This window comes from Portunus trituberculatus, chromosome 50 (genome assembly GCF_017591435.1).
Source record: "Portunus trituberculatus isolate SZX2019 chromosome 50, ASM1759143v1, whole genome shotgun sequence".
NCBI classification, from domain to species: Eukaryota; Metazoa; Arthropoda; class Malacostraca; order Decapoda; family Portunidae; genus Portunus; species Portunus trituberculatus.
In genome coordinates this window covers 12,813,893-12,829,543 of record NC_059304.1, presented here as the reverse complement: position 1 = coordinate 12,829,543, position 15,651 = coordinate 12,813,893, and positions in this window count along the sequence as shown.

Sequence of the window (15,651 nt, the reverse complement as noted above, 5' to 3'; positions counted from 1 at the left end):
GGAAACTCACAAAAGCACGGAAAGAAACACAATACGAACACACAAAAATGAGAATAACAAAGACACACAGAACTCCCAAAATGACAAAGAATAACTCAAGCAAGAGAATAAAAAAAGCGAGAAAAAGTGAAAAGTAAAGAATGAAACGTATATATATACACACTCACACGCACACACACACACACACACACACACACACACACACACACACACACACACGCGTAAGAGTGTAGGAATTTCTCCAGCTTAAGGGGGGTGTGGGGATCTTGAGGCGATTTTTTCAAGTTTGCGGTTCAAAGTTACGCCCTTAGAAACTTCCAATGAGATAACAGTTTGGGAGGAGAGGCATAGGAAAACACAAGAAAAAGAAGAGACAAAGAACACACGAGAAAACTGAAAGAGTGATGGTCATGGAATACACTTCAAAACATTAACCACTTCAGTGCCACGACGTGTTTCCATATTCCTTCTTCTTACTATTTGGTGATTCCATACAGCTTCAAAAACTAATGTGAGGATTTAAAATAGTAAAGACTGTTCCGATTAATCTTCTGATCTCCATAGACCCTTGCTACTGTTAATAAAATGGTCTAATCGCACACAAATCTTAAGGTAAAAATGTGTCCCAGTATTGAAGGGCATAAGAAAAGGAAGAAAATTGGAAGAGAATACAGGGCAGACGTAAGACGTACACAAAAGGAAGGCATGAAGTAGAGAGAAAAAAGGAAAAGAAAACATAAAATACACTCAAGAAAAAAAAAGGAGACATCAGAAGCAAAATTATTGATAAAAAAAAGCCTCGACAAGTAGTAGCAAAGATATGAAAGTATATGATGATAATAATAAAAAAATAAATAAATAAGGCGCATAAAAAAAAGGATATGAACAAGATATGAAACTGGCGAATCAAAATGATTGAAGCAAGAAATTCTGAATAACACACTGCTGGATGTTGAATGAAATAACATGTAGAGATGAAGAAAAGTAAAGGGAAGAAAAACAACTTTGAATTCCAGCACAAACACGACACAAATATTACACACGCAGTAAAACAAGGCACACCATGGAGAGAGAGAGAGAGAGAGAGAGAGAGAGAGAGAGAGAGAGAGAGAGATTCTTATAGGGACCGAAACAACAGACAAGGATTCACTTACTCCTTGACTGAAGCATTTTAAAGTTTTCCTGAGTTATACAAATACAGCCTCTTACATTCAATTGTCGCCATTATGTCAACAACCAATGGAGAAACTATTGTATTTATTGTTCAGTTAAAAACAATAAGAGCAATAATTACGCGTCATGATTTCGAGTTTCGTTTTTTTTTTTTTTTTTTTTTTTTTTACATTACAAGGGCACTGGCCAAGGGCAAACAAAGTGTTGGAAAAAAAAAAATCCCGCTGGTTGCCAGGCCCTGTTAAGATGAAAGTAGAAAGAGAAAAAACAAAAAAATCTAAAAGGAGGGTCCAGTTAACGTAAGAGGTGTCTTGACACTCCTCTTTTGAAAGAGTTTAAGTCATAGGCAGGTGGAAATACAGACACAGGTAGAGAGTTCCAGAGTTTACCAGTGTAGGGAATGAAGGAGTGAAGATACTGGTTAACTCTTGCATTAGGAAGATGGACAGAATAGGGATGAGAAGAAGTAGAGAGTCTTGTGCAGCGAGGCCGCAGGAGGGGAAGGCATGCAGTTAGCAAGTTCAGAAGAGCAGACAGCATGAAAACAGCGGTAGAAGACAGATAAAGATGCAACATTGCGGCGGTGACTTAAAGAATCAAGACAGTCAGTTAGAGGAGAAGAGTTGATAAGACGAAAAGCTTTAGATTCCACCTTGTTTAGTAAAGCTGTGTGTGGATCCCCCAGACATGAGAGCCATACTCCATACACGGGCGGATAAGGCCCTTGTACAGAGCAAGCAGCTGGGAGGGAGAGAAAATGGACGAAGACGCCATAGGACACCTAACTTCTTGGAAGCTGATTTAGCAAGAGTAGAGATGTGAAATTTCCAGTTTAGATTTTTAGTGAAGGATAGACCGAGTGTGTTTAATGTAGAGGAGAGGGAAGTTGAGTGTTATTGAAGAAGAGAGGATAGTTGTCTGGAAGGTTATGTCGAGTAGATAGTTGTAGAAATTGAGTTTTTGAGGCATTGAACAAAACCAGGTTTTCTCTGCCCCAATCAGAAACAAGTGAAAGATCAGAAGTTAGGCGTCCTATAGCATCTCGCCTTGAGTCATTTAATTGTTGTTGGGTTGGGCGTCTGTTGAACGCTGTTGAATAATGCAGGGTGGTATCATCAGCATAGGAGTGGATAGGGCATTGAGTCAGATTTAGGAGATCATTGATGAATAATAGAAAGAGAGTGGGTGATAGGACAGAACCCTGTGGAACACCACTGTTGATAGTTTTAGGGAAGAACAGTGACCGTCTACTACAGCAGCAATAGAACGATCGGAAAGGAAACTGGAGATGAAGGTACAGAGAGAAGGATAGAATCCGTAGGAGGGTAGTTTAGAAATTAAAGATTTGTGCCAGACTCTATCGAAGGCTTTCGATATGTCAAGGCCGACAGCAAAGGTTTCACCGAAGTCCCTAAAGAGGATGACCAAGATTCAGTTAGGAAAGTAAGAAGATCACCAGTAGATCTGCCTTTACGGAAACCATACTGGCAATCAGAGAGAAGGTTGTGAGCTGATAGATGCCTCATTATCTTCCTATTAAGGATAGACTCAAAGGCTTTAGAAAGGCAGGAAATCAAAGCTATAGGGCGGTAGTTAGAAGGATTGGAGTGGTCACCTTTTTTAGGGACAGGTTGAATGTGAGCAAACTTCCAGCAAGAAGGATAAATAGAAGTAGAGAGAGCGTGTTATCATCCGTGTGAGTTATAGGGTTATTTTCAGTCTTCCTGCTTTCCCTTTCTTCCTTCTGTCTCATTTTTGCGTTAAATTTTCTGTCCGAGGAAATCCTAGCTTGACCTTTGAATTCAAGAGGAAAAATCACGCAGCAGCAACATTTAGTGACTCGAGAAAGTGTCAAACCTACTTTTTTAATTTCTTCATTTGCGCTGCAGGATTAGTTTTACCTCTCTGCTTGTCTGTGTGCCTGTCTCTCTCTCTCTCTCTCTCTCTCTCTCTCTCTCTCTCTCTCTCTCTCTCTCTCTCTCTGCATTCAGATTTAAAAGGTCATAATATAAGCAGGGAGAACTATCACAGTTTGACTCACCAATGCTTTCAGCGTGTCAGATACAAGCACTTCCACTTTTGTAGACGAAAGTAATTCCAGTCATGCCTCACACAAACAGAATTGGTCAGTCTCTTCCTAGAATCTCTTTCACCGCATTCCAGATACATTTTCCATGAACTTTTTTTTTTCTTCTTTTCGGCCTTCGTGACTGAAGTTCGTGCTTAGCTGTGAGTGCATAGAGTATTCTGTAAATAATTTTCTCTCTCTCTCTCTCTCTCTCTCTCTCTCTCTCTCTCTCTCTCTCTCTCTCTCTCTCTCAATCCCTACTTAATCCTCTAATTACTTTCCTATCCTTCTTTTTCCTATCTCACCTGCTTGCCCAGATTTTAAAAGACACCTGATTTTCTTTTATCTTTTCACCAATCATCTACTGCTACCTGTCTACTTTCCTACTTACCTCTTTCCTACCTCTCCTCTCACCAATCACCAGCTGCCGCCTCACACTGCACTACACTTTCCATGTCGTTTCCCTGTGACTGAATATGAATAAACATCCCTGTCACCGCCACTGTTTTCCACACGTCAGGTCTCCGTCTTGCTCCCTCCGCCCCATCACGGGAACCACAAACCGCGAGTCCTTCTCTTGTCACTTAGCGTAATCTATTTTTCGCTCAAAGAATTCTGGAGCGTATTTATATTTGCATGAATTATCCTCACGTATCCTGCGTTATTTTTTTTTCCTTTGTTGGTGTCATTATTAAGGTTTTACTTGTATTTCTTCATATTTTTGTATATATTTCTCTCCAGTCGTCTTTCTCGATGTAAATATTATATAGTTTATTTATCAAGATATTATATCTCTTTCTCTAAACCCTTAGTTTTTTTTTTAGGTAAAAATATTATTTATTCCAGAAATCATTTGGCTAGAAAACGCACGCATCATCGTCTTTCCATTACACATCAGCCGTAAAATTAAAGCATTTTTATGTCCTTATTTGAATCCTAAATGAAATTTTTCGTCTTTCCTTTCCGGGAACAATATTTTGATCATAATGCAAATAATTGCTATGATTTTTTTTTATAAATATTTGGCTTTGTGAATTTCACTTGAAAGATTCTAGTGTTTATTTCTTTTCTAAAACACGAGATTTTTCTTCCATCAAATTACATTACAGGTAATACAAAAAAATGTGTACCTTACATCTAGAGATCATAACTAACCAATCAATAACGCTATATACTTAAAGATATTAATCAATCCATCTATCTACCCGTTTATCTGTATATCTGGTTGTATATCTATAAATGATTATTCGTCTATCCATCGATCAATTTTACCTTCTATAAATTATTCTATATATCATATTTATACATTAACTTATTTACGGATTTATGTTTGTATTCGTATTTCCTTAGTTTATTTTCCAGGCAAAGGCTGTTGCATTGCAAACATTTATTGAAACTGTTATTTTCCATTACGAAACACATTACATTTAATTTGTTGCCTCACATTTTGAACAGAATTTACTGAAAAACAAGATTCAAGATACGAACAGGTAAGAGATTTCCAAATACTCCCTCTCTCTCTTTCTCTCCCTCTCCCTCTCTCTCTCTCTCTCTCTCTCTCTCTCTCTCTCTCTCTCTCTCTCTCTCTCTCTCTCTCTGAACATGAATTTATGGCAGGAGCAAACCTTATCTCATTACCGCCACCATTACTCCATCTAGGCAGCGACGCCATTACTCTCCCGAGGTACAAAACGGTTCCATCACTCTATCACGCCGCCTGTCGTCCTGCCTCGTTCTCTCTGCCGGGACCTTATTCCTTGACGCGTCACTGTGAGTTCCCTAAGGAAGGTGTGAGGTGAAGGTGGCAGTCAATCACATACCCAAACCTTTCTCTCTCTCTCTCTCTCTCTCTCTCTCTCTCTCTCTCTCTCTCTCTCTGACACAGCAGTTTTCCATAACTAATATACTTTTTTTTTTTTTTAGGAAGTTTAGTAGTGTAAGATTATCACCACTATAGGTTTATATCTTTGAAACTTCTTTATTGATGTGTGTATTTTCATTGCGTTAATTTAGTTTTGCCTTATATCTATTTTCTTTATTTACTGTTCATATGAAAGCATCTGTTGTGTTTTCATTTGTACTTTGAAAACTTCACGTTCTCCTATGGACCATTTACATAGAGCAGCAAGACCATAAATCAGAGTTTTGTGCGTTTCTCAGGTCTTTGATGGCGAAGGTATGACATTAAACTATCAATGCATGAATGAAAATATCTTTAAAAAAAATCAGTTATCTCCACTTAAGCCTGTTTCAAAATAGTCAAGATAGTATGATAAAAAATGTTTGAGAATGCGAGTCTTGATTTTATATTCACAACAATCCGTATAATACTACTCTGGCAAACTAATTTGTTTGTGCTTACGTCAATATACTTTGTGTTGCTCTCTATTTCATGATACAATTTCCGGCTTGTCTTTTTTCACATCATGAAAAAAAAATTAAACTTTTCACACTGTAATATCCTCATACTTGATAATAATGACTAAATTGTTCTTACGTACAAAATGATATCAGATATAAATTTAGAAAAACCAGATATTTCTATTCAAAGTTGCCGTGAAAGGGTGTCAAACGCAAGCAAGTTTCCGGCTCACTGCGACCTGCCAGCGCCAATACAAAATACTCAGATATGACAGCTGGTACACTCGGTTATTGTCTCATTTTATTGTGCATCACCGCGACGCATGGAGTGCATATACGCTTTTATTATTAAATGTACCGGTATTTAGTTACTGTGGAATGCTTGCAATTAAATTCATGTGTGCTGTTCTTTTGTTTTCAGTAACTGCAGAACTGAGTTAAAATTGCAGCGTTTCAGAATATACTTATTTTTCATGTTTAAGCAAAAAAGGTACATATAACATTCAAGCTTTCAGTATTAAAGACATGTTTCAAATATTATATTGCGAAAAAGCCTTCCAAACACCTTCTGATTACTGAAATATTGAAAAAGAACACTTACATTGAATGTTTTAATTAATGCCACGCAAAGCCGAGCAAGAAACATCACAAACTGAGCAACAAAGCTGGCAATACAATTTTAATACAAATCGAATTGTCTGTCTGTCTTTTCCCAATCATAGGTTTCTTATTTCTTATTTGCTTATATTTTTACGTGTTATGAAATCCAACCTAGAAATACACAAAAAATAAACAAAAAAGAAAACAAATACATTGAATACCGTTGCTTAAGTATAAAAATGTATAAAATTTAGCTTCAAAATGTTTCGATGTTTTCATGAAGCACTTCCATCTCTTGGGAAGAAAGATATATAAAAAGAGAGAGTTACAGAGTTTACTATTGAAAAGAATGAAGGAGTTAATATAGAGAGAAATAGTGAATGAGTGTGTGTGTGTGTGTGTGTGTGTGTGTGTGTGTGTGTGTGTGTGTGTGTGTGTGTGTGTGTGTGTGTGTGTGTGTGTCTCTCTCTCTCTCTCTCTCTCTCTCTCTCTCTCTCTCTCTCTCTCTCTCTCTCTCTCTCTCTCTCTCTCTCTCTCTCTCTCTCTCTCTCTCTCTCTGTTGTTACTGATTCATTATCAAGTACGTGTCGCATAACAATTGAAATAATGTGCTAATATTCGCATTCACTTGGCAGTACGAGCATAAATATATTCTATCCGATGATAATGCCTTAATAAACACCAGCAAATTCATCCTTGCGATTTCATGTAAACATCACGAGCGATTTACGTGTCTGAGTGACCTTGCCCAACCTTGAGACTTAATGTGCTTTCCGAACTAAAAAAAAAAAAAAATAACAAAAGTCATGTTGATGTATAAATATATGAAAAACGTGCTTGCGGGTAAGATACACACAAAACATAGGTCTTTTTTTTTTTTTCTATACCTCTCATTTGAGAACATCAGACGTCACGGATATTTAAAAAAAAAGAAAAAAGAAGCACGAAAAGACTCACAATACTCATTAGAAAAAGAATAAAAAAAAATATATAGATAGCTAGAATCTCGCCTCCATACAGCAGCCACGTGACCTGACGACCTGATATGCCGCGGCCTCACCTTTAACGAGTCGCGGACACCAAAGGTCACCTGGAACCGGGCGGAAAAATCGAGTTTGTGTAGCCAACTCGATGCGTCGTCGTTGTTGCTGATTTGAATATTGTTTCATTATTTTCCTTTGCAATTCAGGCGAGGTAATTAGGAAAGAAGGAAGAAAGGAAAGAAGGGAGAGGGTTGGGGGAGGGGGAAGATAAAGAGAAGGAGAAAGGGATGAGGCTGCCGAAGGGAATGGGAGGAGGGCTCTCTCTCTCTCTCTCTCTCTCTCTCTCTCTCTCCGTTACAGTGGAAGATTCTTTGAGTGTAAAGACAACACAAGTGAGAGAGAGAGAGAGAGAGAGAGAGAGAGAGAGAGAGAGAGAGAGAGAGAGAGAGAGAGAGAGAGAGAGAGAGAGAGAGAGAGAGAGAGAGAGAGAGAGAGAGAGAGAGAGAGAGAGAGAGAGAGAGAGAGAAATAAGTGATAAGTTAATCATGGAAATACAAGAAAATGAAATAAACAACAATGACATTAAAATACAAAGATAAGAAGGGAACAATAGAATAATCAAAACTAAAAAGGAAACACAACACAGGATCACCTCAGGGTAGAAAGAATAGGAAACGAGATACATGAAATAATGAAATGAGAAAAACAATTGTGAAAAATATGCATAAATTGAAATGAACATGTAGAAAAAAAATATGTAGAAGAACATAAATAAAACATATCCTAGCTACAAATTAATTTAAGGAAAAGGAAAACTAAGATGAAAAAATGCCTCAGTGATAGATACCGAGGAAATATTGGAAATGAAATATAGGAAGAAAATAACAAACAGATTTCAACATATGGTTCTTTAGACTCAACACAAACACCACACCAGCTACAAACAAAGTAAAACAAAAGAAAATGCAAGATAAAGAAAATATGAATAGAATGACAACAATTTATATAAAAAAAATAGAAATAAAATACGCTACACCTGCAGAATAATTATGTTGAAAAATAAAGAAAAAGAAGAATAAAAAGAAAGAACTCAGTACACAATAGGTAATGAAATATCTACAGCAGACAACACATAAGCTTCTTTAGACTCACTGTAAACGTCAATTCCCCCTGTGCAGCACCGAACGTTCTGCCTCACAGGTGTGCTTGTGTACTGCGACGCACAGCCAAATATTTCCTGCGACCGCTGTTTATTATGTCCAGCCCGGATGCGCACAAAAGGAAAATAAAAGCAAAACACGCTTGTTGCAAAATAAAATACGAGGTGATTGTTCCCTGCAGGTGTGAGAGAAAAGAATGAAAAAAATCAACAATGAAAATCAAAATACATAAAAAAAGGCATGGCTATTGTAAACCAGCATAACATTTTCTATTACGATATTTTTAGTTTTGTTGTAATGTTCATGAGTTTGATAACAATATTCTATTTTTGTTGTAATGTTCTTCAGTTTGATAACAGTCATATATAATTCAAATTAATAGATGCATTGTAACAAACATGATTTCTAACGAATGCAGACACTGTACACCTACCATGTCCATTTCTTTCACCTACTGTTCAGTGTTGCTATGTTTTTGAATGGTTACATTTATGAGTAATATGAAACCAACAATTGCACAAAATACTTAAGGTATTTCCACATTTTAAGGTACTTACTTGAAGAGAGAGTGTAATATGATTATTGTACTGAGGAAAAAAGTATGCAAAAAGCCATATTATTTATCATGAGTTTCGATAAAAAAATAAATAATTATTCATCTGTAACTTCTTCAGTAACATGACACATTTTAATATTTATTTTGCTTACTATTTGGTGATTTTATTCAGCTTCAGAAACTTATGTCGGGGATTAAAACAATCAACACTCTATCTATTAATCTTCTCACGTTCACAGACACTTCCTAATGTAAATAAAATCGTCTAATTATAATAAAAAAAAATGGTAAAATGAGTCCCATAATTGAAAGGGTTCATGTCATTCAAAAACTAAGCAAGGACTGTTTCAAATGACAAACTTTTCTTCAAGTTACAAATAAACCTAATAACTACAAAAATCACACTAATCTATCAATGTGCAGATTAAACGAAATATGACCAACAACAAACACAAATGGACTCTCACTGAAGAAAACAATAGTGTAATGAAGAGGAAGGAAAACATAGCGTGTGCAATCCCGTAACAGATCCCAGACACCGTTGGGAGGTAAAGAGAATCCGATAGCAATATCAGTAGAAACCCTTGAAGGAAACTTTTTACCTGCAACATCTCCGACACCTGGCTGGCTTCCTGCTTTTGTAATTAGAGGTGAAGGCCATGGGAACGCGACACTAACCTTGTCTCTGGAAGGAAAGAAAGAGAAAAAAATAAGAAAGAAAAGAAATTGTGTAAGGTATTATCAGATGTCGGGGAGAGAGAAAAAGGAAAAAACATTGAGAGAGGTGAAGAGCAAAAGAGGAAAAGAGTGGAGGAGTAAAGAAGAGGAATAATAATAATAATAATAATAATAATAATAATAATAATAATAATAATAATAATAATAATAATAATAATAATAATAATAATAATAATAATAATAATAATAAGAAGAAGAAGAAGAAGAAGAAGAAGAAGAAGAAGAAGAAGAAGAAGAAGAAGAAGAAGAAGAAGAAGAAGAAGAAGAAGAAGAAGAAGAAGAAGAAGAAGAAGAAGAAGAAGAAAGAAGAAGAAGAAGAAGAAGAAGAGAAGAAGAAGAAGAAGAAGACGAAGAAGAAGAAGAAGAAAACGAAGAAGAAGAAGAAGAAGAAGAAGAAGAAGAAGAAGAAGAAGAAGAAGAAGAAGAAGAAGAAGAAGAAGAAGAAGAAGAAGAAGAAGAAGAAGAAGAAGAAGAAGAAGAAGAAGAAGAAGAAGAAGAAGAAGAAGAAGAAGAAGAAGAAGAAGAAGAAGAAGAAGAAGAAGAAGAAGAAGAAGAAGAAGAAGAAGAAGAAGAAGAAGAAGAAGAAGAAGAAGAAGAAGAAGAAGAAGAAGAAGAAGAAGAAGAAGAAGAAGAAGAAGAAGAAGAAGAAGAAGAAGAAGAAGAAGAAGAAGAAGAAGAAGAAGAAGAAGAAGAAGAAGAAGGAGGAGGAGGAGGAGGAGGAGGAGGAGGACGACGAGGAGAAGGAGGAAACGGTGAGTGTTAGACTAAGTGAAAAGAAAACGAAAGGTGGAGAGGAGGAAGAGATGCAAAGAGGAAAAGGAAAAAGGAAAGGGAGATCTCTTAAGGAGCTTCCGTGTGTGTGTGTGTGTGTGTGTGTGTGTGTGTGTGTGTGTGTGTGTGTGTAGTTAGTAGAGGTTAAGAGCACGGACGAGAGAGAGAGAGAGAGAGAGAGAGAGAGAGAGAGAGAGAGAGAGAGAGAGAGAGAGAGAGAGAGATGCAGCTAAATAAAAAATAATAACTTCCATAAACATTTTCTCCCCCTGCCAATCTTATCACTCCGTACCTATTCCCTCACCCCCTAACGCCTATCACATGCTGGGATTTCAACGCCTATACCGTCTCTCCCTACCACCTATTCCCTAATGGACACTCGTCACACGTTAGTCTTCAAAAGTCCCCGAGGCGTCAACACCTACTGGGATTGAAAACTTTATGATTTTATTCCGCTTCCCTGTTTTAATATTTTAATGTTTATTTATTTTAGTATACACACACACACACACACACACACACACACACACACACACACTTCATAAACTAAAACAAGAGGCGCAGGAAAGCAAAAAGGCAAAAATTCCTCTTATATACACGTCCATGGCATTTGTTAGAGAGACATGCGTATTATATATGCCACCTATGCAGACCATCTTCCTTCATTCATTATTTTAGAGAGAGTGAATGAACAACGAAATAAATGAAAAAAAAAAACGAGGAACAAACTAAGTGATGATGATTGAAGCGAGACAATGAATCCTCAGTAACACATTATGACGTCCACTATTTATTTCCCTGCTGTGGTTCTCTAACGTCACGCCCTCTGGGGAATGTAAGATTAACGAGATTACAAAGAATCCAGGCAGAGGTCAGAGAAAGGTCACGGCTGTCGCTCACCGCAGCCTAAGCCACTTGAATATCAGTGCGAGTTTCAATCTGATTTACCCGCATCAGTCTGAGGCAGCAAAAAACATCACGGTGAATCTGCAGCTCAGAGTAAAGGTCAGGTGTATGCTGGAGCCGGAAGTGTTTCTTTTGTTATGTAGTACTAATCTCGCTTTAGCATTTTATATTCTTTGTTATTTCATGTATTTGTGATTTTGTTGTTGGTTTCGTTCTTTTATAACTTCTGTTGAAAGTCAGTTTTTCATTTTGTCACTTTATGATTGCATTTATTTTGTTACTGTTAGAGGATTTTTTTTTTCATGTTCTCTCTCTCTCTCTCTCTCTCTCTCTCTCTCTCTCTCTCTCTCTCTCTCTCTCTCTCTCTCTCTCTCTCTCTCTCTCTCTCTCTCTCTCTCTCTCTCTCTCTCTCTCTCTCTCTCTCTCTCTCTCTCTCTCACACACACACACACACACACACACACACACACACACACACACACACACACACACGTCTGTACAATGTTACTCATTCCAGGAAAGCGAAAAAAAACCCACCAAAGAGCAAAACTCACCCAAAATGCAAAACGTAAACATTAAACAACACTCCCAAACTCTACATAAGCAGAACACTTTCGCCCCAACACCGTTTCGCGTGAGCACCTAAAGGGCACCTGGATCCTTGCGCTGCCATTTCACACACCTCGAAACTCCAACAAAAAACATCTTAATACAATAACAATAAGAGGAAAACAACAAAGACACTATACGAAACCTCACGTTCAAAAAGAGGAAGATTTTTGTACACCCTCCATCCTTTATTCCTTCTCATCCATGCAGTCTCTCTATATAAAGCAAAGCACCGAGGGAACAGTGACTGGAATGAGACACCGAAGCCTTGCCTTCTCCTCTGGAAGGAATAACATGTTCAAGCTGATGGCACGGAAGGAAATGAGCGACGAGGCTGAATAGATGGCGAGAAAAGATGCAAGGGTTTAGAGAGGGAGGTCCAGCCAGGAAATTAGATGATGAGGTGAGGAGGGAAGTGGTGGCAGGAGCAGCAGGGACATGGGTGTGGCAGCCAAGATGAAGGTGAGGATACATTCAGGATTTTTGGACAGCATGGTACAAAGGGTTCCTCCACTTGTGAAAAAGAGATAAAGATGAGGGGATAATGTGGGAGAAGAGTGTGCAGGACATCGGTAAAGCGTAGAAGAGAGCACTGAAGAGGACTTGAAAGAGGAGAGGAGACAACCTATTACTAAGACAAAGAAATAGACAACTTTTGAGAGACACGTTCAATAGAAAGACACGATCCAACAAAAAGACAATGTAGTTGAAAAAATTCTCTGTAAAAACAAGCCAACATGAAAGATAAAGAACATCAAGGATTTTAAGAATAAAATAAAAGAGATTTCGATAGGAATAAAAGAAGAAAAGAACACAAAAGAAAATGAGCTTTGTGAGAAAGAAAAAAGAAGAAAAGAGACGAAAGGAAACGAGAGGTGACAAGAGGAAGGTTAAATGCCATTTGCTGACACACTCAAGTGGCATACATCAGGACTTTTACGTGAGTCGGCACACGAGTCGCTGCTTAACAAAGGTAAGAGGTACTCGAGCTCCTCAGGGACACACTAAGGCGCAATTCTGTTACTCTCCTCTAGAGCTGATTTTGGTTCGGCAGTACGCTAACTTACTTCACGTAAAAATTTATTCTTCCTACCATTTCTGCAGGAACCGAAAAGTAGAAAATGGTTGAGGCTCGTTGAAAGAGTCTTAGCACCTTTTCCTCCAGTGATATTTAGGTAAAGGCATAGAAGTACACTTATGAAGATAACAAACTGCAGGAAGGCAATGGATGGTTACTTAGGAAGCGAGGAGAAAAGCCAAACTCAAACGAGAAAGATATCAAGGAAAAATGATCCTGCTTAAAAAAAAGTAAAGTAGTTCATGAATAATATTAACCTCAACTTCAGTGAAATAACTCGAAACTCTTTATGTGGTGAAACATTTTAACTCCATGGAAATTACACTCGGATCTTTTCCTTTACGTTCCTAAGCCACCAATACATTTTTCACATCCATTCCAAAATATAAAGCCAGGACGAACAAGGCCAGCAAAAACAAAGCACACTGCTTCTTAAAATTCTAAGAACACGACTAGATGGGCGTGAAAAAAAAAGAAAAAACTCCAATACCTCTCCGGAAATCCTGAAATAAAAAGAAAATGAAGAATGGCTCTTAAAAATACACTAGGAGGACTGGACACACTTTCACCTTCACCACCAGCATGGCAGAAGCAGAACACTACTCCCTTCTATTCCCGAAAACGATGTCCTACGACTGTACCAGAAGATAACTCATGACCCGTGGATGAGGTCAGCGGAAGGTGGAAAAAAAAAGGGATTAAAAATAGCGGTCGCGTCAAGATCAGGACCACAACACGCCAAGCTTCACAGCCACCTTCGTCAGACATGAATTCTGACTCCATTATGCCAGCAGAAGCAACATCGGACATCGCACGCTGCCAATACCTTCGATCTTAGCGGTGTCCAGGGGAGTGTGGCGGAAAATTACGGTTACTGAGAGAGAGAGAGAGAGAGAGAGAGAGAGAGAGAGAGAGAGAGAGAGAGAGAGAGAGAGAGAGAGAGAGAGAGAGAGAGAGAGAGAGAGAGAGAGAGAGAGAGAGAGAGAGAGAGAGAGAGAGAGAGAGAGAGAGTGTGTTGTGTGAGAGAGAGAGAGAGAGAGAGAGAGAGAGAGAGAGAGAGAGAGAGAGAGAGAGAGAGAGAGAGAGAGAGAGAGAGAGAGAGAGAGAGAGAGAGAGAGAGAGAGAGAGAGAGAGAGAGAGAGAGAGAGAGAGAGAGAGAGAGAGAGAGAGAGAGAGAGAGAGAGAGTGTGTTGTGTGCATTATTTTAGTCTTCATGTACATCAGTTCCATGCTTCAATTCAATGAAGTTCCCAATTAATATACCAACTAAGACACACACACACACAAAAAAAAGAAGAAACAGGAAGCAATTTCAAATATATTGGTGCAAAAATTTCCTTTGAAATCAGACTATTCATATCCACATTCCCTCGGAGCTCGCCAGAATACTAACATCTGCGCTAGACTCAAGAAACAAAAGTTGCTTCTTCATCGTCTCTTCGTAATTCATCAGACAGCGTATCGTTTCCGGTCCCTTCTTGCTTGTCCAGATTTCTCACCTGCATCATTTTGCATTATTGATCTGTTAATATTTAGTAGTGGTCTTATTGGAGGCGAAACAAGTTGCCTCATCTTCAACGCAACAGAGAAAAATGTTTCCTAATAAGCTATTCTCCTGTAAGAGATATCTAATTAATTTCTGTTGGCTTGATACTGAGAAAAATAATCCTTTAACGAAATATCAATGCATGGAATACATGTAAAGAATAAGGGAGGATAGTAAAATACAAATAAATGAAAGTATTATAGTAGAGAAAAATATTTCCCATCACCAGGCATTGGCGAAGACGCTTATCTCTGTCTGTTTGTCAAATGTTTGTTCATTAACGTGGCCGCCAATAATACTGACGTGGCTTACAATCTGTCATCCGTACACAGAGGTTATTGATGGCAGAGTATCATACATCATGCTCAACAATGTAACAATGAATTATATAAACCACTGAAATTTCTCCAAGGATGATCTACTTGCTGCTGCTCGTCGTTGTTATTTTTCCACCACACATTAAATAAACCCTTCTACTATAAAAGTAAGTATTCATCTGTCTCAAACGCCTGAATTTTAATATACTATTTTCTTTTCCCCGTTGTTTTTTTGTTGTTTTCTTCTGCCCTCCTCCACGTTCCCATTTACCTTTTTTTTCAATCTTCATCTCCTGACTCTTTCTCTGTTTTCCATGTTCCACAAACACCACCTTAGCTTCCTCCTCCTCCTACTCCTCCTCCTGCTCCTCCTCCTCCTTCACTTCGCTCTGCATTCGCTTCCGTCAAGCTCCAACACAAACAAGATTCTCTTACCAATGCACTTCTCGTTCCAGTGTCTCTTCTCTCACTACACACGCCGTCAAGTGACCTTCGCCTTGCTTTCTCTCTTCATTCCTTCCTTCCCTCCTTCTTTCGCCCTGTTCTTTTCATTCTTCCTCTCTCCTTTTCGTACATATATCCTTAATTTCATCCCTATTTCAATCATTTCATCCTTATTTCCCACCTTTCATCCTCCTTTTCTTCCTTTCATCCTCTTTGTCTCCCTCCACTCTTCTTACTTCCTTGCCTCTCATTCCTTCTTCCTTTCTTCCTTCACTCTTTCCACCCATTTTGTTGCCGCCCTCTATACCTCCCTGCTCCACACTCACCTCCCAATCTATACT